The 25,598-nt window shown below is 40.4% G+C and overlaps 1 long non-coding RNA gene across 1 annotated transcript in view; it reads left to right on the forward strand.

Moving 5' to 3' along the window:
- LOC137761626 (uncharacterized) overlaps positions 1-23,411 on the forward strand; it is a 29,656-nt gene extending 6,245 nt beyond the window's left edge. The window contains exons 3-4 of the long non-coding RNA XR_011073438.1: positions 20,124-20,238; positions 23,192-23,411. This is a non-coding gene — a long non-coding RNA (uncharacterized lncRNA). The remainder of the gene's footprint in view (positions 1-20,123; positions 20,239-23,191) is intronic.
- The last annotated feature ends 2,187 nt before the right edge of the window (positions 23,412-25,598 follow it).

Genomic DNA, 25,598 nt, shown 5'->3' on the forward strand with positions numbered 1-25,598 from the left:
TGTGCCAAGAGAAATGGGGAGCCATGGTACTATTTTAAACAGAGTAATAACAGGATCAGAACTCATTTCTCAAAGACCCTTTTAGTTCTGTAGGAGAACATGTGGGTCAGAGTGTCAATGCACAGACCAGTTAGGAGGCTACTGTAAAATTCTATGTGAGAGATCATGGTGGCTCAGACTGCGGTGGAGATAAATAAAAATTGACATATTAAGGGTATATGTTAGACATGGAAAGAGTTGTTAATGGTTTGGATATTGGAGGTGAGAGAAAAAGAATTAGAAATTATGCCTAGATTTTTGATTTAATGGCTAGGTGGATCATGGTGCCATTTGCTGATATGGGGAAGGCTGGAAAGAACAGCTTAGTGGGAAAAATCTATTGTTTCTACTTTGACTTATTAGGTTTAAGATCTTAACATCTAAATCAAGATGTTGAATAAGTAGTTGGATCTCAAGAGAGAAGCCAGGGGGTAGAGATACAAGGTATAAAATTTGATAGCATATGACATCATTTTGGTGGGTTTTAACACCCAGGTATTAAAACCTGGAGCAGGTTTTCCAGGCAGAAGAGAAAAAGGAGGCTACAGTCCAGGTGGCAGGAACTCCAATATTTAGAGCTGAGTAGACAATGCATGAAAATGGATAGCCAGAAAGTAGAAAGAATTAGGAAATTAAGAAAGCAAGAGAGAGAAGTGTTTCAAAAAGGAGGCAAGCATCATCTTTGTTAAATACTATTGTGAGGTCAAGATAGGTGCAGATAAGATTGTATTCATAGGGTGTTTTCAAAGTAGAAATCTCCACTCTGATCTCATCTATCTTAGAAGTTTGTGAGTGGTCACGGTGGGAACACCGCACAGGGGAACATTTTCATCAACTCATTCAGGCTGAGAGGGAGGGATGGTGACCCTTCCACAGAGGAGAGCCAATGCTGAGGTTCAGGGAGGCTCAGCCAAATACAAACCACGGTCCTCACACCCCTCCCCCCGCCACACCTCCTCTTCCCTGGGATTCCCCAGCGCTTACTAAGACCTGCTTACTCCCAGAGGACACAGGGTAGGGCACCTGTCCTGAGTCTGGTCAGCACTAGTGGTCTGTCATCCTTCCTATTCGCAGACTGAGGCTCCCCTACTGGTCCTATTTGGCAGACGTGACAGTCTTTGAAGTCTACACTGACATGACCAGAGGCTTTGCCACCAAAGCCAGCAGCCACCTGGGCACCCATATCTCCTTTGGCTTATAAAGAGCGCTCTCTTTGCTTGGCTGTGCCAGGAGCTTGAAACCCAGCTTTGCGGAGCCCCATGCAGCCCTCGGCTCGAGCAGCCCTGAGTTTTCTGGTGAGCTGCAGCCTGAATCCTGAGCTGCTTTGTGGTGAGAAGAGAGGCTTCCTTTGAGTAAAACAGGTCAGGTGGCCTGGACCATTTGGTCAGGTTTCTCACATGGCCATGGGAGGCTAAGATTTCCAGTGCTCTGTTTACTGAGCACTTGTTATGTACCAGGCAACGTAACAGGTGTTTAAGAGCCCCATTTTACAGATGAGGACATTGTGGCTCAAAAAGATCATGTGAAATGCCCAGAATCAAGATTTCAGCTCTATCAGTTATTACGTATTTTGAGTCTCTGTTACTTGGTATGTACACATGCAGGATTGTTAATGTCTTCCTGGTGGATTAATCCTCTTATCATTACATAATGTCTGTTTGCCTCTAGTGATTTTCTTTGCTCTGAAGTCCACTTTATCTGATATTAATACAGTCTTTCTTCTTCTTCTGTCATATCTTCCATCATATCCACTCTACTATTGAACCTATCCAGCCAGGTTTTTATTTTGGCAATTGTATTTTCCAGTTTTATAAATACCATTCTGTCCTTTTAAAAAATAACTTACAGTTGTTTCCTGAGATTTTCTAGTTTTTCATTTGTTTCAAGAAATTCATAGTTACTGTTGAGGCATTTTAAGATGACTCTTTTTAAAATCTTTGTCATAGTTTTAACATCTGATTCATCATGGTCTCAGAGTCTGTTGATTGTCTTGTCGCATTTAAGGTGCAAATTTTCCTGGTTGTTACTATAACAAGTGATTGTATTTAAAAAAATATAGTAACAACCAAGAAAAGTAGAACTCATTCATGTTGCTTAGTAGTTTCCAAATGCAGGTGTCAGCTCACCTCTCTCTTGGGCACTGCTGATACCAGGGAAGGGAGGAGTGGAGATCTGACATGAGCTTTGTGGCTGCGGGGCCCTACTGACACTACGCTCCACCTCCTCCCACCTCATTATGCCTTGTTCTGCCTCTTTGCTGCCAGATGGGGGTGGAGGTGCAGCTGTCTGCTGGGCTCTGCTGACACTATCCTGGTGAGGGAACCAGAGCACCACTTGGCAGAGTGGAAGACGAAAGGCAGTTCCTCACTCAGACTCTGACACCGCTTGGCAAGCATCAAAGCCCTGCCTACTTCCATCAGGCAGTGGGAAGAAAATCAGCTCCCTGTTCTTTGGACACCACTGGGCAGGAAGACTGGTGCACTATTGCCTCCTTCCGTGGGGCAGATAGGAGTGGACGGAGGTGGGAGATCCACTTCCTACTGAGAGATAAGTCCTATTCCAGAATAACTAAATCCAAATCTCTGGGGATAGGACATCAGCCCTGGTATTTTCAACAAGCATTCCAGTTCATTCTGATACACAGTGAAGGTGAGAGCCGTGAGTCTACGTGGCTGCTGAGGTCACCAAGGGTGATAACAGGTGCTAAAATCCATAATGAATAAGGTGCTGAGATTGGAGGATGAAAAAACAAGTTGAGTGGGAGCAGACGTTTCAGGAAGATGTGGTTTTAAAAAAGGAGAAGCAAGGGGCCTCCCTGGTGGCGCAGTGGTTGAGAATCTGCCTGCCAATGCAGGGGACACGGGTTCGAGCCCTGGTCTGGGAAGATCCCACATGCCGCGGAGCAACTGGGCCCGTGAGCCACAACTGCTGAGCCTGCGCGTCTGGAACCTGTGCTCCGCAACAAGAGAGGCCGCGATAGTGAGAGGCCCGTGCATCGCGATGAAGAGTGGCCCCCACTTGCCGCAACTAGAGAAAGCCCTCGCACAGAAACGAAGACCCAACACAGCCCAAAAAATAAATAAATAAATAATAATTAAAAGTGCTAATAATTAAAAAAAAAAAAAAAAGGAGAAGCAAGATTGGCAAAGAGGAACAGGAAGAATACTTTGGCTACTTCATGTGCAACAGGAAAAAAAAAAAAAGCAGCCTCCCTATGAGAGATTTCTAAGGTCAGTCAAGTTTCAGTTGAACAGGATATGAAAGGAATCCTGAGGGAAGAGGTTGAAGATGTAGGGAATTTGCTGATGACAGGTTTTGGTTGATGTAGGGCGGAGTAGAAGGGTTTGAGAGGAGAGGGGGTGGATCGGATAGGAGATTTTCCAAGCAGCACAGGACAAGTGTCTGGGTGAAAATGGATGATCCAGAGGTTTCAGATGGTGAATTGGGGGAAAAAGGGAAATGCAGTAATGATGGAGTTCATCTGATTGTCAGCCAGTGAAAGGAGCAAAATTCAGATACAGCTCAGAGTCTTTCTTTGGTATCTGTCTGTGGGCTCGCTGAGCAACTATGAAATCCTGTAGCAATCTAGGCAAGGGGTGATCTCACCTGGGAAAAGTGGTCCGCTGGCTTGAAGGTGACCCTTTTTCACAGTCATGGCATTCCTTTGTTGCTGGAGTAACTCCCCGTTCCCAGTCCACAGGATTTTTCCCTTCTCTCCTTTGTTACTTAAAGGTGTTCCCTCCCTTCCCAACAGCCCTGGGATATATAATCTCTTAGACTGAATTCATGATTTTACAAAGACTTGAAGAGTAACAGATTTCAAACAGCTTGTTTATCACCCTACAAGTCTCAGGTTCAATAAATTACAAAGGCCTGGTTATCTGCTTGCAACTAAAAAGAAGGGAGGAGTCTAGAGAGAAAAACTTAATGTCTCAAAATTATTATCCGGACTCACCATACAGAAAATATTTCGTTCAGGCAAATTTAATTGGGAACCTTCCTTACTATAAGGCATCCTCATAGCACCTACTGGGATCTGAAATTTTCTTATGTATTTGTTTATTTTATTCAGTCAAAAAATATTTATATGCTAGACACTATCGTAGGTGCTTAAGATACAGCTAAGAACAAGACAAACTAGGACATTTCTTCTTATGGAGATTATATTCTTATGGGACTGAGTGAACAAAAATCCCATCAACCAGTCAAGAAATAAACAAGGAAAATGTCAGCTAAAGATCCTCTTGTGGATCTTTGATGGAACTCTTACCATGTATGGTAAATGCTGCAATTTGTCCCCTTTCTAGAACTTTAGGTGTTGCCTCAAATGAATAGGTCTAGGCAAATCTTGCCCATTTCCTCCTCTTTTATGCCTATTAAGGTATTATGTACATGCACTAAAATTGACCAATTTTAAAAGTGTAGTTTGACGAGTGCTTGTACAGAATCACGTCACCACAATAATTAAGATACGGCATCATCTCCTCACCCTAAAGTGCTCTCGTGTCCCTTTGTATTAGACCCCTTCAATCTACCACCAGCCCCCTAACAACAATTGAGCTCCTTTCTGACACTCTAGTTTTGCCTTTTCTACAGTTTCATATAAATAGAATTGTACAGTGCCTAGTCTTTTGTAGTTAAGTTCTGTCTATTTTTATTGATCCTCTAATTGTAATTTCATTAGCACCACCCCACTGATTCAGGAAAGATGACCATATTCAGCTTTATCTGTAAAGATATAATGTTTGTAAACTAGCTATTTTAAAGCCACCACCCCCCATTTTTGTTATTGCACAATAAAGCACTGCAGGCAAATATTCATATAATGCCAAGTGCTATGAGATTGATGGTAGGAATTTTATGGTTGCTACTCCTAATCTTCCAACTTGCCCTGCAGGGTCACACACACAAAAGAATAAGAGAGCATTTGAATACTGTAATATAATATCCACCTCTCCTGTGCTTAGCAAAAAGCATGTAAATTTTTGGCATAACAAGCCAAAGTCATCAATACGTGGATAAAATTTTGAGAAAAATACAAGTTAAAACTGGGGTGACTTCTCAACTCACATAGATTTGCTAAATATTTCTATGGTTTCAAAGTGGAATTGGTTGTATTTTTTACAACAAAATTAATCAAATTTTACTGTAAGAATTTTGGAAAAGATGCATACAAAGAAAAAAAATTACATTTATGTTTAAATATGATTTGGATCAGAGTTGTATATACAACTTTTCCACTAAATATTATGCCATAAGGATTTTTGTCACCAGATTCTCTGCTGTTTCACTGCACTAACTACCACCAGCACTGAATATGCTTTCCTCTCAGTGCCTGGAAGGGATGCTAAGCACAGAGGACTGATGCTGTTACCCTACAGTTTTTCAGTGTTTATTTCTTATTGAATTTAGGGGTATTGGTTACACTTGCTGGGTTCAAAACATGGGCTCCGCATGTGGCACAATGCACCACTCAGACCTCAGGCTTCTTTGTCTTAGAAAGCAGGGATTCTGTTTTCTGAATCTCTGATTCACAGATGGGTGATAACAAGAATCTTGACATTTAGACAATGGAGAGATTTGTCTAGCCTTTCACTCTTGTTCTGAACACTTGCTGCCCAGCTGTGTGAGAAAAACATTTCTATTTTCAGAATGATCCTGGACCTGGGCAGTAAAGGATCCCAATATGCAGTGAATCTGGAGAGTGAGCTCTCAAGTTGAGAAAGAGATTAGGGATGAATCGCCAAAAGACAACCTCCTCTTTCTTAGCAAGGAAATTTGTTTTTCTGTTGCATCTCATGGTCATATGAAGTCATGGAGGATTAAAAGAAAGCATGTGATCTTGTGGATTCTTTTTATTTTTTTTCTGTTTTTTTTTTTATTGAAGTATAGTTGATTTACAATGTTGTGTTAATTAGTGCTGTACAGCAGTGTGATTCAGTTATACATATATATACATTCTTTTTTTTGTATTCTTTTCCATTATGGTTTATCATAGGATATTGAATGTAGTTCTCTGTGCTATACAGTAGGACCTTGTTTATCCATTCTGTATATAAAAGCTTACATCTGCTAACCCCAACCTCCCACTCCATCCCTCCCCCAACCCCCTCCCCCTTGGCAACCACGAATCTGTTCTCTATGTCCATGATTCTGTTTCTGTTTCATAGATAGGTTCATTTGTGTCATATTTTAGATTCCACATACAAGTGATATCATATGGTATTTGTCTTTCTCTTTCTGACTTACTTCACTTGGTATGATAATCTCTAGTTGCATCCATGTTGCTGCAGATGGCATTATTTCATCATTTTTATGGCTGAGTAATATTCCATTGTATATACATACCACATCTTCTTTATCCATTCATCTGTCGGTGGACATTTAGGGTGTTTCCATGTCTTGGCTATTGTGAATAGTGCTGCTATGAACATGGCATGAATCTTTTTGAATTATAGTTTTCTCTGGATATGTGCCCCTTTTTCTTTAATCATAGAATTTTAATGCCTGATAAGGCCTTAGATGTATGAGAGCAGGTGGGTTGAGACCGATATGCCCAAGGCCACACAGGAGGAGGAACTGTCCAACACTCACTGGCCTGACTCCCAGCTCTGTGTTCTTTCTTCGGCATCACGTTGCCTCTCCATGGAAAATGAGGTTGTCCTGTTCAGGCTCTATTGAAATATTAACTTTCCAGCATTTTGGACTCCACTACCTTGGGGAGTTGTTGTGGTATTAAATACACAGAACTTTCCTTTTAAAAAAAATTGGGGATAGTCATGTGTTTGATGAAGCCTAATTTTAGCCACTATCACAACAAATGAAAAATGACCATTATTACCACAAGCACTTTCAAGGTAAGCTAGAGCACATTGCCTACTTGCTTTTCTAATTTTCTTTCAAGCTTTTTTCATTTTGTCATTTCCAATGGACTCATTCATATGAAAGTAGAAAACATGAAATTAATTTTCTTAAGATGGAAACTGGACAACATTTGGCAACAACAACAGCATCAAACTCAGCGCACTAGGACCTTGTCTTTGCACAGGAGACAAGAGAAATGGGTGGAGAATGTGGAGGTTTGAAATAGAATTTGTAGCTAGCTTCACCTCCAGAGAAGGTGTCTCCATGAAGCTAGAGGTCCTCCAGTGACCTGAGACCAGATTTCGAGGTCCTAATCCAGATGTGTGCATACGGCTCTAGGTTGAAGTGCGTACCATGGCTTTGCCTCTATGTATATTTACCCACAGATCTTTTGGGGAAGATTTTTAATAAATTGCTCCTGGAATATTGTTGGCTTTAAGGAAACCTTGGTGTCTTTACTGAAGAAGAGAGTTTTCCTCTCAGTGTCAATATTATTTCCTGAGCTTGCCATTGAATACAGCTCACAATGGTAAAACTAGATATTTAGAATGGCTTTGGATCAGAAGTAGGGCCCAAATGGCTGCCTGTCCATTCAGGTTCTTTAATGTGAGGAATATTAATAGAATCCCTGGAGCTGGAATCTCACATTTAGAAAACCCATCAGTAATATTCTTGTTACACTTTGACTATCCATTGATGATCTGTGTCTCACTCACAGGAAAACCAACAAAAATGAAATCGTATATTTTTTATTTTGTAATGGGATTAGGTAATGGTCCAATTATGTTCAGCCTCACCTAGTAAAGGATCTCTCTAATTAGTGGACAGAAGTTGCAGGGAAGCTATGACCTTTGGTTCCTCCTTTTACTAAGGGAAAAGGCCTTATACTGTGCGAGGGGGGTCATGATGAGATGGTTCCTGAAATCCACTAAGTAGAGTAATAAATATATTCTGACTACTGTTGATTTTTCTGTGAGATAAACCAGAAGACCATTTTGCTGACTTCAGCAAGTGCTCGGATTGTGGTAGACTCATCAATGCTATTTTTTTTGTCCTTTATACTTGGGATTCCTCCCTGAGTTTCCTTGTAAAATGGGGATCAGTGGAAGGATGGGAACTGCTTTGACAAGCTTCTAGTAATTTCCTGCCTCCAGGAAAAACAGGTAGATAATCAAAATGGGCCTGTGTGGCCTGAGCTTCTCTTCCAAAGGAAATGCAAACAATGTCCTTCACAGACAGTTCCAATGTCAACCTTCATAAAAAGTAAAGAGTTTGGGCTTCCCTGGTGGCACAGTGGTTGAGAGTCCGCCTGCCAATGCAGGGGACACGGGTTCGAGCCCTGGTCTGGGAAGATCCCACATGCCGTGGAGCAACTGGGCCCGTGAGCCACAGCTACTGAGCCTGCGTGTCTGGAGCCTGTGCTCCGCAATAAGAGAGGCCGTGATAATGAGAGGCCCACGCACCGCGATGAAAAGTGGTCCCCGCTTGCCGCAACTGGAGAAAGCCCTCGCACAGAAACGGAGACCCAACACAGCCATAAATTAATTAATTAATTAATTAATTAATTAATTAATTAAAATAATTTTTTAAAAAAAAGTAAAGAGTTAGAAATTATATTGATAAGCAATACGTAATAAGCAAAGAGTTCTCCTGAATCAGAAAAAAAGATGTAACCAGTTGAAATCAGATGGGTATTAACAAGAAGACCTGCTCTGCTGGTTCTTCCCCAGGCCTTGAGTAGGGTCAAATAGAACAGTGAAAAAGGTCAGAAAAAAGATGCCTGGCAAGATTATGAATACCACTCGCATTCTACTTCCTAATATCTCTTGACTCTACCAAGTTCTGTCCATCCTACTGCCACTATCTTGGTCAAAACCTCCATTTTCCCTCCAATGGACTTCTCGCCATGGCCTCCCAGTTGGTCTCCCTGCATGGATTCAGCAGGAAATGATTTCTTCAAACTGCAAGTCAGGTCACAGTGATCTCCTATACTTCTTTATGTGACCTGCAAGACCCTGCAATGGCCTAGCAGCCTAGTGGTTCTCAATCTCAGAAGTATTTCCCCCAAGGGGCCTTTGGCAGTATCTGGAGACATTTTTGGGCATCCCACTGGGGCGTATTGTTGGCATATGGTGATTGTGCTGCCAGCCATCCACAAGGCACAGGACAGAACTCCACATCAAAGAATTTTCTGGCCCCAAATGTCAATAGTGCGGAGGTTGCCAGCCCAGCCCTAGCCCCTGCCCACCCCTCATCTTGGACCACTCTCCTCCTGACTTATGCTTCAGGCATGGTGGATTTCTTTGTTTCACAAAATTTCCATCTTATCTCCCATTTTCAGTCCCTCGTGTATGTTATTTTCGCTGAAGGATATAGTCCCTCTCCTACAACTCTACCCTCTCATGACCTAAACGTTATTTTGAGTCCCTTCCACAGGGAAACCTTGTCCAACATCCACCCAGTCTCTTATACACTAACAAGCATATTCAGGGTCGTTTCCAAACCTGGGTGGAGCTGATCATGAAATCCTCAGTATTGGCAGCTGGCCGGTGAGAGAGGGCTGTGATGGACACCGGTTCTGCAGGGCATGGAGCAGACACGGCTGAGTGCTGATCCTTCCCCGCTTCAGTTTTCTTTTTGAAATCATTATTAACTGACAGACATTTTACTCAAATAAATTCCAAGCACCATCTATGCTCCAGCGATTGTGTCAGGTAAAGAAGGGCGCGAAGAATACCAAGATGAACATAACATGCTCTCACATCGTGTATTGTTCAAAGTGCTGTACCAATTGTGAAGAGCAGATGAGGAAGTGACTAATCTGATCTCTACTGGTGTTCGTAATCATACAATAAATTTTCACTGAGTATCTACTAAACGCCGAGCATTGTGCAAGGTGCAGGGCATGCTAAAGGCAAATAGCAAACCGTTTTTACTCTTAAGGTATTTCCTATCCAGTGGAAATAATAGCTAATTTTACTGGGCTTCACAATTCCTTCACATGTATTGTATCTCATTCCTTCCCTCACACTTTCCGCATGAATTTGATGTTATAATTATGCCAAATTAACAGAGGAGGAAGCTGAGCTTTGGAGAAGACAGTTAAATAGAATGAAATATTTTTGAGTGAAGGGCCCATATCTGCCTTGTTTATTGTTGTAACTCAAGTGGCCAGCTCAGAGTGGGTGGTCATTATGTATTTGTTGAGTGAATGAGTGAACTTCCTTGCCAAAGGTCACAGCTTAGTAAGTGATGCACTAGGATTCCCTGCCTTCCAAATTCATACTCATTCTTCCACATCAGATCCTTGAAATGGTTTCATGTCTGCCCTTACTTAATGTCCGTTTGTCTACTAGGTGTTTAATCCTTGAGGTATAAGAAGGAGACATATAAGAGGAAAGGGGAAAGAGACATGCAGGCAAAGCAAAAGGGATGCTCATGGTTCATTGTTTCTCTCTCTCCCTTCAGCTAGTTAGAAGCCCCTGGAATAACAGGCTAGTGCTTTAATGAATCCCTTTGGCACCCCTGTTAATGGCAAAGAGTATTCAATTTTACACGGAAGTTATAACAGAGGAAAACTTCCACAGCAGAAGGAGTCCTTTAAAATTATGTTTCATTTTCACAACTATAGACATAAATTTAAGTAAATGAAATCTCTCCTGTTAGTTGTGAAGGTTTTGATGGTTTCATAAATCCCATGATATGCCTTGGGTGTTAACTATAGTTGACTTTTGGAAGTAGGGTCAGGAAAGTTAGTGAAGGGGAAATTATACAACAAGGTGGGTTTTTTTCCCTTAAATTGTTGAATACATGTTCTTTTGGAAAAAAACACTAATTCAAAAAGATATATGCACCCCAATGTTCATAGCAGCATTATTTACAATTGCCAAGATATGGTAGCAACCTAAGTGTCCATTATTAGATGAATGGATAAAGAAGATGTGGTACACACACACACACACACACACACACACACACACACACACACACACACTGGAATATTACTCAGCCATAAAAAAGCACAACATTTTGCCATTTACAGCAACATGGATGGACTTAGAGGGCATTATACTAACTGAAGTAAGTCAGACAGAGAAAGACAAATACTGTATGATATCACTTATATATGGAATCTAAAAAATACAACAAACTAGTGAATAAAACAAAAAAGAAGCAGACTCACAGATATAAAGAACAAACTAGTGGTTACCAGTTGGGGGGGGCAGTGGAGGGGGAAGTATAAACTACTGGGTGTAAGATAGGCTGCAGGATGTATTGTACAACATGGGGAATATAGCCAATATTTTGTAATAACTGTACATGGAAAGTAACTTTTAAAATTGTGTAAAAAAACTTTTTTTAAATTTTTAAAGAGTTCTTTTGGGGAAGATCTTATGGGAGCTTTGTATAGAGTATATGAGTAATTGTAATGGTGTCAAGAAGATATACACACACACATACACACATATACGTGCTGTGTCATTAGTAACTCATTTTGAATAATTATATACTGAGGGTGAAAATTAGTCCTGGCATTTGTGTCATATTAATCCAACCCTGGACAGGTCATGAGCATTGGAAACCTGATACAAAATGGTCTGCCATTCATAACTCCAAACCTTTCTTTTTTGGAGTCACGGTTGTGAGTTGTGGATGTTATGTTACAGATGGTGGCGATTGTACATGTGGCCAAACTTGACATCGTTATGATTATCTAACCTTAAACTGAGAACTACTGCCAGGCAGTCTTGTCTGAAAAGCTCTTAGGCATCAACACTGCAGGAAGACCATGACATAGTATCTGAGGATAGGCTTTCAGAGGCTGCCAGAATTATTCTCCCTCCATCAAAGGAGTTTAAGCCCCAAACCTAAGCTCTAAATGCAACCTAGCAGTTACGTTTGCCTGTTCCTGCCTGCCATAAAGCGCATGACCATGTAAGTGTGATACTTGGTAAACTTTTAGAAGGTGAAAGGGAGCTAGGCCCAAGCCATGATGGTTTTTAGAGGAAAATATGGAAGAAGAGAGCCGAGGACCTTTTTTTTTTTTTTTTTTAATTTGAGGATGTAAGGAGGAGTTAATAGAAGTTCAAAATCAATTCTGAGGAACTAGAGCATAATCAAGACGCACTTACTGGCTACTGACATCATTGACCAAGAGGCAGGTCCAATTTGAGATAGGACCTCAAGACTTCTGCATGGTGATTCTCTGCATTTAGTGTAATCAGTGCCAGTCAGTCTGAGAGTCTGTTCAGGAGAGTATGAAAGATACCAGAACAGATTCTGGTTCAGGAACTGCTAGGAGAAAATGGGAAGAAGGAAGTAGGTAAAGTTCCTATTCACCTCTGTATTAGTTTCCTAGGGCTGCCACAAAGTACCACATACCAGTTGGCTTAAAATAGCAGAAATTTATTCTTTCATCATACTGGAGACTAGAAATTTGAAATCAAGGTTTTAGCAGGGTTGGTTCCTTCTGTCTACTCTGAGGGAGACAGCTGTTCCATGCCCCTCTCCTAGCTTGTGGTGGTTGCCCACTATCCTTGGAGTTCCCTGACTTGAATATACATCACTCCAGTCTCTGCCTGCATCATTATATGGCATTCTCTCTCTGTCTCTGAATCTCTCTCTCTCTATAAGGACACCAGTTATTAGATTTAGGATGCACTCTGATACAGTACAACCTCATCTTAACTTGATTGCATCTGCCAAATAAGCTCATATTACAGGGACCAAAGATGAGGACTTCAGCATATCTTTCTGGGGGAGACAATTCAACTCATGGCAACCTCCTTCCCTCTCTTATGCTAGGGTGTCTTCCACTTGTCTTCACCCAGCTGCCACTCATTCTTGATATGTCACAACCCTAGCTGTCACAAGACTTGAGCATCCCTTTGAGCTGTCTCTCACATAGTGGACACTGTCTGGGTCGGTGTTCGCCTGCAGCAGGCTGGATTTGTGATTTGGACTGCTGGCCCTTTCTTTGCTCTGGAGGTGGGAGTGGGTGGGGTGGGGGGATGGGGGGAGCAGCGACACACTTGTCTCATCGTTCCCAGCTCCCTCCCAGGTAGCATTGCTTGCATCCGGGCATCTGGGCTGTGTCTGTCATCAGCAATGAGGCCTCAGCTTGTCTCTGAGCAATGAGTTTGCCACTTATGAAGAGTTTGCAGTCATTTTGCATCCTCCTTTTCATGTCTTTCTTTGTTCTCTGTTACACTCAAATTCGGACAAAAGAAAGGACAAAAATAGGGACTCACAGCTAAACACTGATACTGTTATGTGTGAAATCTTTGTTGCAACTTCCCGTATAAAACATTTTTCTCTCTCAGTAATACTTTGCAGTACCATGAGATTCTGAAGGGAGGGAGAAATGTTTTGCTGTTGATTGCTATATAACTTGGGAACTATCACTATTCTTTAGAGTACAGAGGTGACAATCTCTAACATTAATGCACAGTTCCAAGGGGGACTGTATACTGGGATTCATATTTTCATATTTTCAATATAATTGAAGGAGGGGATCCTACCGTAATAGAAGCTGTAGCTATGAGTAACTATACAAGTCCCACAAATCCAATGCTCTTTTGAATTAATTTAATTTAATAAAACCATAATTTCCAGTTTCCTATGTAATCCGAACTTAATTTTTTTAGAATAATAAAGTCCAGAGTTTGAAGGAAAAAAAAAATTTTTTTGCTGAGATGGGAATAGTAAGAACTAAAAGAGAAGAGAATTATGCCTTCCAAACGCTATCTCAATAACAAGAAGCAGATAAAAGGCTTTCTGTTTTGCTAACATCTTCTTATTGTTACTACAGCTAAAATATTTTTAAAGAGAGGGTTATTGATAAGAAAATTTTTGAACACAAAATAAATTTCTAGTCATCACAAAGGCTTTTCTTCAACTGTCTGCTAAAATAGAAATCTTTACAGGAAAAAAAAAACAACAACAACAGGAAAATCACCTTAAAATGGACATGGAAAGCACCAGACTCCATGAAAATATTCCCGTCTTGCCTGCTTCCTTATTTGTATTGTGCTACATTTCCTGCAAAACGATTTTGTTATTGTTTCAATATACAGAAATGCAAATTCATTTGCCTGACCAAGTGCAAATACTAAGCCATTGAGTAGAAAGAAGTGGTTGTTTCCAAATTAAGGACTTAACAATTTTCTGGCCCTGAAGACCCTCCCAGGACGCTGTGAAATGCACAGCCATGTCTGAAATCTGAAAAAGTGTTCTGTGTCCCCTGTGGTCAGTTCTGCTATGGAAAGAGGTCTTTCCTCCCTCTCTTGGGGGAGGCCATTGCCGGCCTCACTCTCGAATTCTTTATTTGCATGTGCTAGCCTTTCTATTGCAAATAGGGCTCTAAATCTTACTTTAGAAATGGATATTGCACTGTGTGCAGGTGCCTGCGCGGTAGAAGCTATCAATAATGTTAGTTATGAAAAGCTGATCATAAGTGTTTTTAGTCCATTAGCCATTTCACTTTATTTATGTCCCCTTTCAGGCAGGATTTGAAGCCAATATTCAAAAGATGAAGTTTGGATGAAGAGCAACACAGGAGGGTATAAAACACTGTCACATCTTTTCATGCTAGAAAATATTTCTTCCTTATATTATTATTTTTTTTAACAGCTCCTAAAAATAAGTAACCTCTGGGGGAATGAGGAAGGCAGAAAGAGGAACTGGGCCAAGCATAGATATATTTAACACCTATTTATCCATCTATCCATGTATCTATCCATCTCTCCCTTTTCTATCGTTACATTTAATTACCTTTAACGCACATTACCAAATTTTAAAAATTACTTATCACACCCCCAATGTACCTACAGGCAAACTGGACCCATTTTGCTTCATTTCAGCTCCTAACAGAAATTCAGTTCATGATTTATTAATGAAGTCCTATTTGCTCTTATGTGCTGCTTTATTTTCCAAAGAGCCTGCAGTCTAAACAGTTCAACCTGCAAGGAAAGAAGGTTTCTGTACCTTTTCCTGGTGGACAGTGGCCACCAACTGTTGAGATTGCTGGTGTGTGGTCACCAATTTAATGCATCCCCGAAGCCACTGCCTGATCCTCCCGCAGAGAGAAGCACGTGCAAACGTCAGCCCACGGGCTTCGCTCCAGGCTTCCCCCAGCGTAGGTAACACGGCCTTAGCCGATCACTTCCAGAGATTCGCTCCCGTTTCACAAAAAATGCCCAAGGAGAGCAGGAGAAGAAACCAGACTGGCGAGGAAAAGGATGTCTTGAATCATCTAACTTTCTGTTATATTAAAACGCATCATAATATAAAAGCAAAGGAGAATGCATTTTTTTTTTTCCAGGAGGTTAATAGGCATTTGGGGGTCTTTTAAGAAAAGAATCCAATGTTTAGTCTAACGTCCCAAACCAGTAAAAGAGATGTCGTAACTCAGTGTTGGGCCCCATGCTTCATTTGAGCTCTGCACACTTAATGGTGAGTCCCTGACTTTCATGTTAATTTTCACGAATGACGATGCATGAATGATGTTTTAAATCCCCGTGCAGACCCAAGTGAAGGTGAACCCTAGCAACCTGAGTTACCTAGTCCTTCTCTGTGGACTCATGTCTAATTGAATGTTAAGATCAAAGTTCAAGTTTATAAGAAAGGAAAAACAAGTGCAGATAAATAGTTATTATCTGACATCCTTATGAAAATTCACGACCTGCCGTTTTATCAGAGACCTTCTAAGAAGTCTAATTGTGAAGTCTGCGGAGCTGTTAAATGGCTAGTACACTCCAGTCTCTTGATAAGAAGTGAGTTAAATAATTGTCCTGTTTAACTTGTGCTTGTTAACCTTTAAGGTCAACTAGTTTGAACACACGTTTAATGAAATCCTGGAGCCAGAATTTATGATACCGCTGCTGAATGTTAAACTGGACAATTTACATAAGCAGGACATTAACCTTCTGAGCACTAAATAGCATTTTAGCACTTAGCCACTGGGGACAATGAGGAACATGTTCTATATATTTGTGATAAGCTTGCCTGGAAACTCTCATGATGACCAATTGGCCTACCAAGTTTAGCAGCATAATTAAATGAATGGACTCAGCCCAAGTAAATGATCGGTGCTGTGTACAGTATATCATTATAGTCCGAAGGAAGAAAAAAAGATATGAATAATTTAATCATACATTACTAATTTATCAATGCAAAGTGACTTCGAGGTGGCTCTTTGTAGTTCATTGTTTTCAATTTGATATTTGATTGACTGCTCATGTGATTAAGACTGAATGTGTTTCATTTCTTACCAGAAATATATAAAAGCAGTAGATTTGATTTGATTGTTTTGAGCTGAGATGTGTGGGGTTTTCTGCTTTGGTGAGATTACAAAATACCTACTACTGTGCACTGATTAGCAGGTAAACTAGGCATTTGTCACAATCAGATGTGATGTGTGTAGTCCCTACTCCTTGGTAGCCTTCCTGAGGGGAGGGCACTAACCCCTGTGTTGTGCATAAGCCCAGCTTGCCACACAGCAGCAATTATCATTATGCTTTGGAAGGGTCAAGCACCGGGGAAAGCAATTTGCGCTTCACCCAGGAATGTTCCTGCTGATTGTGGACAATCAATCCGCTGGGCTGGCTGTCCAGGAGTTGCATTCTGTAAACTCAGTCTAATACTCGGGCGTACTGCTGGCCAAGCATGTATTTGGGGAAACAGTACGTTACCCTGCGGTCAGCTGGGGCCCCTGCCCCTCGGACTTCTAGGGTAAACCTGGATCCCAATCCATGTCTGTGACAGTCCAAGATTCTTCCTTATATTTCGGAGAGGTCCTGGGTTTTTACTTCCTGTGCATCTCTCTCTTAACCTCACTCTCATTCTCCCTGTCTCTATTGTCTTGAGAGACCCTGTGTGTGTTGTCCTCAGCTTTTTAAGTAGCTTCTTCTAAACGCTACTCATGTCCGCCATTCTGTGATTCTAATGACAAGCGGTCTGGTGAGGTCACATTGCTGAGCGCCCTATCTTTCGCTGGTCTCAGCCTTTATCCATTCCTCTCTCCTCTTCACTTTCTTCTTTAAAGGAACAAGATTGTTTCTCTCCATCTTGCCGAGGTCCCTCTCACGTTTACCTTCTACCCCAAAGAAACCACCATTTCTGCAAACAAACATTTTCCCCTTTCTAAAGGAGAAATCATAAATATTTTCACATCTAGTTGCAAAAGAATGGGAATATGGTACAAAGTGAAGTGGGTATTTGGCAGATATTTGGTTGATCTGCTTGGCGTGGCAAGTCAGGCTATACGTGGTAAGTCCTCCCTTTCTGAAGACATGGCTTCCTAATCTGAACCAGAGCCTGCTTCAGCAACAACAAACAATAATAATTCCTTGCATTTTTACACTTCAGAGAATGCTTTACTGTATATTATCTCATCTCATCCTTGAGAATCTATGAGATACTGTTATACCAATTTCCCATACATGAAATTGTAGCTAAAAGATTTAAGTCCCTTACACAAACCCTGCCCTGCTAGTTGGTGGCAGAGCCAAATTAAAATTTTTTTTTGTCTGTTTCCAAGTCCAATGCTTCTAGGTTGGCATGACCCATGTGTTCCAATCATCGTTCAGATCCACAAACATAGATTGCACACCTATTATTATTTATTAATGTTAGAATACTTTTAAGTAATTTATGTACATGATAAAAGATAGAACAATACAAATAATTATGTAGTAAAAAGTAGACTTTCTCTTTTCTCTGAATCACAGTTAACCCTCTCCAGAGACAATACCAGGATCTTGTAGATCTCTCCAGTGATACTCTATTTTGCATGAATTTGTATGTCTATCTTTTAAGATCTGTTTGGTAACTTACTGGTCATACTAGTCAGAGCCTTGATTTTTCATGTAACAGTATGTCTTGGTGACTGATCTGTATTAGCACACATTAATCTATTTAATTTCTTTTAAGGTTGCACAGTACTCTATTGTATGTATTTGTCATAATTTATTTATTCTTCTGGTTCCATCTAAATGTTGTGTCTTTTCCTATTACACACAATTTTAAAATCTTTGTAATACATTTTTATATTTGAATTCAAGTATATCTGGAAGATTAATTTCTTATTTGAAAAGAATCATTTCTGATACTATTCCTGGCCATGCACTGGTTACTCAGCTTGGCGCCAAACTACCCCATTACAGAAAGCAGGCTTTCCTATTAAAGTGTGTTCTATTTTGCACTCAGTTGATTTAACTTCATTCCATCTTTCTAAAGTAAGCTCTCTCTGGGTTTGATAACCAGAATTAGGAATATAGCAGAACATTGGGAAGTTAATTGAGAGTATCTGGCCAAGGTAGAGTCAAGTGGACATAGTAAAGGGTTTAGACTCTGAAATAACACAGACCTGGATTCAAGTGGTAGCTCGACTGATTACTAGCTGTATAATGTGGGCAAGTTACCTAGGCTCTAAGTCTGTTTTTTGCATTCTTCTCTACGTGGCTAATAACAGCACCGACATTCATATAACTGTAGCAGTATGAAATTACATAATGCTTGTAAATGCACGGTTTCTGGCTCACAGTAAGCAGTCAAAAAATCTTAACTATCGTGGGCTATGAATATTGTTTAAACTTTACAAAATAATCGACTAGATAGCTAAGTCAATCCCAGACAAAATTTGATTGTTAATTTTTAATTTAAAACTGTTTACATCAAGCTATTACTTGACAATTTTTACTTGGTCAGAATACAGCCAGACAATTCTTTTGACCTAACATTGTTTAGAACTGTCTTATAAGTAGATATGGTCCAAGCTTTAGCAACTACTATATGCACACTGTTGGCTGAGAAAAGCATTACTGTGCAGATAAGTGTTTTCAGCTGAGACCTTATACTAAAATATTTTATAGGCACGATGTCTTATTTTCCTTCTCTGTTGCTAGTTCGCTTTTATTATTAATTTTATATTGTTCTGTAATGTGAAAGGACTCAAGTACGGGGTTAACAGATACATACTAACATATATAAAATAGATTAACAACAAGGATTTACTGTATAGCAAAGGAACTATATTCAATACCTTGTAATAATCTATAATGGAAAAGAATAGAAAAAAGAATATATATATATGGGTGTGTTTGTATATGTGTATACATATGTGTGTGTGTGTGTGTATAGAACCGAATCACTTTGCTGTACCCCGAAACTAACACAATATTGGAAATCAACTATACTTCAACTAAAAAAAAGTAGAATTCAATGGAAAGCAGTTTAGCTATATAAATCAAATATTACACGTGCATATTTTTGAACCCAGTGATTCTACTTCTAGAAATTTATGTAACAGAGATATTTGGAAAAATCTACAAATACTGTTCCTCATATTTGTGTTCTATTGCTTCCACTAATAAAAAAGTAATAGAGTAAGAAAAAAAAAAGAACTCAGAAAGAAGGCTTGGCCTTCACTACTTTGGAAACTGCCAGGTCCGTGTTTTTTATATAGTTAGAGAAAAGTAAAGGAAAGATAGAATCAAGTTGCTGGTCTTCCAGATGCCTAGCCTGACTGTGGAAAGATGGAATCCTTCCTCTCGAATTCTCTATGAGGATCACTCTGATCAAAAACCTGCCAAGATATTTAATTTCCACTTGGAATGTACGAGCCCTGCTCAAAATCTGCAAGTTTGCCTCTAGACATTCCATGACATTTCAGCACAGTGAAAATGAAGTACTTGGATTTGAAGTCAGAGGACCTGAGTTTGTGTCTTATTTGGCTGCTTTTGCAGCCTGAGTGGGCAGTTGCTGAAGTCAGCTTCTTCGTCTGTCAAGTTTTATAAAAATACTGACCCTACCTACCTCACAGGAGCAAATGAGGCGATGGAAGTTTTTGTGAATAACAGAACATGGGGAAAATTTTAGCAATTATTGTTATTATGATTATCATTGAGACTGGAAATAATGTTCAGAGAGTCAGAGATAGTGTCTGAGGCCAGCAAAAGGAGTCATTTCTGGAATTAGCTGGCCCTTTTGTAATACTTTCCATTCTGTTCAGCATTACCCTTCATCAGTATTTTCAGACCTACTAGAGCTTTTCTATTGGCAGAACTTCTGTCTTGCTCCAAGATCCAGCTTGACATTTATATGTATGTGTGTGTATTGACAATACTGCTGAATGGTTTTCTCACCTTTGTTACCACTCAGGTAGTATACTTTTAGCTGACACAGCTGAAACTATGAAAAGTCGGTTTCTTGTCTTTTAGATTTTTCCATCATCTCCCTCCTAGCCTGTCTCCCAAGGGCCTCCGACAAATCACCGTGTGTTCTGGATATGCAAAACCACTGGAATAATCGCCATATCAAGATGAAATGAGAAAGGTAACTTGCTGCAAAGAAACCCTATAAACTTTATTCTCTCAGAGCTAAACAGATGTGGTTTATGGATTAGCTGATAGTTTGGGTTAGTTAAACCGACAATCCTCTCTAATGTGTTTGATACTCAAGAGTTAAAGGTGTCACTGATTCTTTTTTTCTCCTAATTCTTCTAAAATACTCAGTGGTTTCGAGTAATTTCTGGCCAACAGATGTAGTAAGAAAGTATTTCCATCTTTGCTTCTGCCTCTTCTTTGTGGCACACCTTCCCTTGAGAATATATCAATACATTAACATTTTTAGGATGATTAGGTATGGAGAATAACTATTTTTTTACTATATTATATTTTGTTTTTTAAATTTTCATTGAAATATAGTTGATTTACAATGTTGTGTTAGTTTCAGGTGTACAGCAAAGTGATTCAGTTATACATATACCTATATATCTATTCTTTTTTAGATTCTTTTCCATTATAGGTTATTACAAGATATTCAGTATGGTTCCCTGTGCTATATAGTAAGTAGGTCCTTGTCGGTTATCAATTTTATGTACAGTAGTGTGTATATTTTAATCCCAAATTCCTAATTTATCCCCCCCACCCTTTCCCCTTTGGTAACCATAAGTTTGTGTTCTATGTGAGTCTAGTGAAACAAGTAGACTTTGGTACATAAATATCTATTTTGGAATCTGTAGCGCCCCCTAATGGTTGCCATGTTTATCCACTTAGAGTCGGCTTTTTCTCTTCAAAACATACTACTTGCCAGACACTAGAAGAACAGTAGTTTGGGGACATTTTTCAAAGGATGCAAATGATTTCATGGCCTTCTTATTGGCTAGTATAATCTTAGCTAGAGCATCTTTTCAATAAGCATTTGATGCCTTCATAAGCATATTTCCTTGTCTCCTATTTACTGTTCTTCCATGTTTCCTACATTTTCTTTCTTTTCTTGGCTTGGAATAGATTATTTAGTTGAGCACGTTACACTATCCCCAATCAACATCTGGCTAGAAATCTATACAGACAGATTTTTTCATCTGTAAGGACAAACTCAAAGAATTTGAAAATGAACATGTTGGTGTAGCCATCTGAAAAGCTTTGAAACATTCTTTCAACTTTAGGGCAACCACGCCCCACTTTGCAAGGAACATGCTTCCTGTTAACTGGAAGGAAAAGAAATTTCTCTGGCACAGTTTCCACTCAGCCTTCTTCTAGGTAATTCCCTTCATTGCTTTGGTAAGTCAATCACACTAACAGGTACCAGTGATTCTGTGCCTGCCGTGGGCTAAATACAACAGGTGAAAAAAACCCTTTCAGGTTGTCAGGTATTAATGTAAAATACCCCTAGACCTCACTGCTTATTCATCTTCATCTAGTTGACTAATGCTTTTTCCATGTTGTTACGTGTTGGCAAATTAAAGAAACCCTCCAGACAGTTCTGTCAACAGTTTACTGAAATGTACCTCATTAGTGAAGTTGAGCTGTCACATGAGTGTAATTTAATCCTATTGAATTATCACTCAAAAATGCCTAAGTGCTCGGTTTTTGTACACCGGGTAGAACACTTGCTACTAACACTGTCATGTTTCCAGTTGATGAGAGAGGAAACAAGCAAAACATATGCAGCGTCTCCTCTGTCCCCCTGCCGCACCTCCGCCAATATGGTGATACTAATGTTAACTCCTGAGCAGAATATTATGTTTCACTGTAGATCAGAAACATCCCCATGGATCATCTTCTTTTCAAATCTAAACAGTAAAGCTTGCATGCTGACTGCTACCTCCTTTATTTCCTTGTCCACTAACAAAAGGACTCATTGATACAGAGGCTAATCTGAAGGAGTTCAGTTTTCAGAGTCCACGTACAGCATTTCTTTAACGTTAGTGGAGCTTCTTATTGTAAGATATTATTTGTGACCTGCTGGAGGCGTTGTCATGTTTCATCGATTGCAAAACAGCACATGAAATTAATTACTTTGCTTTAGTTGTATCTTTATTGTGATTATTACATTATTCTGAGGTGAACTGTGTCAAGGGAAGGATAAGAACTGATTATAAGAGTTTGGGGTTTGGGGCTTCCCTGGTGGCGCAGCGGTTGAGAATCTGCCTGCCGATGCAGGGGACACGGGTTCGAGCCCGGGTCTGGGAAGATCCCACATGCCGCGGAGCAACTGGGCCCGTGAGCCACAACTACTGAGCCTGTGCGTCTGGAGCCTGTGCTCCGCAACAAAGAGAGGCCGCGACAGTGAGAGGCCCGCGCACCGCGATGAAGAGCGGCCCCCGCTTGCCGCAACTAGAGAAAGCCTTCGCACAGAAACGAAGACCCAACACAGCCAAAAATAAATAAAATTAATTAATTAATTTAAAAAAAAAAAGAGTTTGGGGTTTGGGGGAGTTTGGGGTTAGTAGATGCAAGCTATTACATTTAGAATGGATAAAAAACAAGGTCCTACTGTAGAGCACAGGGAACTATATCCAATCTCCTGGGATAAACCATAATGGAAAAGAATATAAAATAAGGATGTATATATGTGTATAATTGAGTCACTTTGCTGTACAGCAGAAATTAGCACAACATTGTAAATCAACTATACTAAAATAATAATAAAAAAAAAAGAACTGATTATAAGAAAACCATGCAGGCTTAACATTTTGTGAAGCTCTCCTTTGCAGAGCACATTTGTAACTGTTTCCTTGGTTATTCAGGTAATTGTCACGATGTGGTCAAGGTGTGAGTTTTTCATTGTTGTGACTTGCCTAGTTGATCAGCCTAGCCTGTAGAAATTGAGGACAGTCTCTTTAATAGATAAAGACAAAGAGCCAAGAAATGTATAAGCAGCTCTAAATAAATTAGCCTGACATATCACACATAGACTGATGAGGTATCTGTCATAATAAAAAATGCTTCCTATGGGGGCTTCCCTGGTGGCGCAGTGGTTGAGAATCTGCCTGCCGATGCAGGGGACACAGGTTCGAGCCCTGGTCTGGGAGGATCCCACATGCCGCGGAGCAACTAGGCCCGTGAGCCACAATTGCTGAGCCTGCACGCCGCAACAAGAGAGGCCGCAACGGTGAGAGGGCCGCGCACCGCGATGAAGAGCGGCCCCCGCTTGCCGCAACTAGAAAAAGCCCTCGCACAGAAACGAAGACCCAACACAGCCATAAATAAATAAATAAATAAATAAACCCAAAGTTAAAAAAAAAAAATGCTTCCTATGGGACGTGTCCTGTACTCTGCATCTTACATGGATTAGTTTTTTCATTTCTCTTAACAACCCTCGGTGTTTGGCTTTATTCTGATCACCATCTTATAGTTAAGGAAGATGCAACTTATTGAAGTAGAAGCTAAGGTTATCCAGCTCACAAATGGCAGAACCAAAATGTGAACTCCAGACCCACGCACTTACCATCTAGGCAGCATTGCAGTAACAGCTATGAAAGCACAGAGTCAAAGCCTGATCATAAGTTCTGGATGCTCTAACTTGTCACGATGGTTCTCCAAAGGAAAGTAGTTCTGTCGCTTGCATTTGGCCTCCTGGTTATGGGAAAGGGAAGCTGCAGACTTATGCAGTTGTTTTCCTATTCTGTCAGAGTAGATTAGCTATGGCCCTAGAGTGGGACTTTTGTGCACTGTGATACAGGTCACAGGACAATGAAATAAGACCCTGTAGCTTGTGGAGGCCTGGCTAGTGCCCCCGTGACAGTGTGCTCGACCTTACCTGCTTGCTGTGCTTTTATGGTCATGAAGATTATAAATTATATGGCTGCTTTCTTAGCCCTCTTACCTTCCTCCAACCTCTCTCCACCAACCCTCCATGTACCTGTCAGGCTTCACCAAAGATGCACTAAATTCTAAATGGTGGAAAACTGACTCTGCATAATGGTGGGTGAAAAGGACCAGGGAGCCTTATATTCCTATTCAGATGGCAGCCAACTTTGCCTGAGAAATAAAAAGGGAAATTCCTGGGAGAAAAATCACAGAAGTAACACATATTTTCATATTCATTTTTTTCCTCTAAAAGTAGAGCAAAGGGACCAAAATCAATCTAATGCATGTGTATTTTTTCTGTTATTTCTACTGGTGGAATAAAACCCATAAGCAACCTCTGAGATTGCTATACACACGGAACTGTTATTGATTTCCACAGCTATTTTATATGGGAGGCACAAATACAGGATGGCTTTCGGGGATTTTACTAGATCTGGGAAACCTCATTTGGGAAGCAGAAAAGAAGGTGGAGAAAAGTTGGGTCAGGAATATGGACCCACCACTATTCACTCGTGTTACATAATATTTGGGAGATTAAATTGGAAGATCTCAGAATTCCCTTTCAAGTCTAAAATTTTAAGTCAGCCCCGCCATCTTATGATTATTTGGGATCATATAATAATGATTATATGATCACCACTGACACCATATTTTAGTCTTCTCAAAGTGTGGTCCCCAGACCAGCAGAATCAGCATCACTCATTAAAAATACAAAGGCTTAGCATCACCCTGTTACCAAGTCCAAGCTCGTAGTGCTCACCACATGACAGGCCAAAAAATCAAGAGAAGAGTTGTTGGGGTAAGGCATAGTGACTTTATTTGGAAAACCAGCAGACTGAGAAGATGGTGGACTAGTGTCCCAAAGAGCCATCCTCCCCTCGTTAGAATTCAGGCTTCTTTTATACTAAAAGGGGAGGGGGATGCAGTCCTTGTTTTAGCCAGATTCCGGAGATGTGTTAATTTCGTTTTTTCCTGCAGCCATTCACGGTGGGCCTGGGCAGGATGTTTCCTGTGAGCTAAACAAGGTATTTTAACTTAACACTCGTTACCTGGGAGGCAGGGTTCCCGGAGGTGGGCCATTATGTATAATTTAAGCTTATAGGAAACATCCCTTTAGTGCTTAACTTGAATACAAAAGTTAGCTTAACAGAATACAAAAGTTCTTCCCTATTACAACCTAACATCTACTGTATTAATGACTCTGGTGGTGGGGTCCAGTAATATGTGGATTAACACACCTTCCAGGTGATTCTCACGCATGGCCAAGTTTGAGACCCACTGACATAATACTTGCATTATGGTTCATTTATACCTATGTTCCTCCATGTATTCTATGATAAACTTCTTGGAGCAGGAACGTATTGGTTTTGCTCTAACTTTAGCTCATCGATTATGAGTGAGGCACAGCCTTTGCTTTCCTGGAGATTATAATCAAGTAAGGAACATAAAACTAGCAACCCTCAATGTGTGAAAGAGATGGGTTTCTCTCTACTCATCATTTGGAGAATCATGAGTGTGGGAGTGACAGACACATATTTGATGCCCTGCTTTTCCCCATCCACAAGGGCACAAATGAGCTGCTCACTTTTGCTGGACAAG

This window comes from Eschrichtius robustus, chromosome 3 (genome assembly GCF_028021215.1).
Source record: "Eschrichtius robustus isolate mEscRob2 chromosome 3, mEscRob2.pri, whole genome shotgun sequence".
NCBI classification, from domain to species: Eukaryota; Metazoa; Chordata; class Mammalia; order Artiodactyla; family Eschrichtiidae; genus Eschrichtius; species Eschrichtius robustus.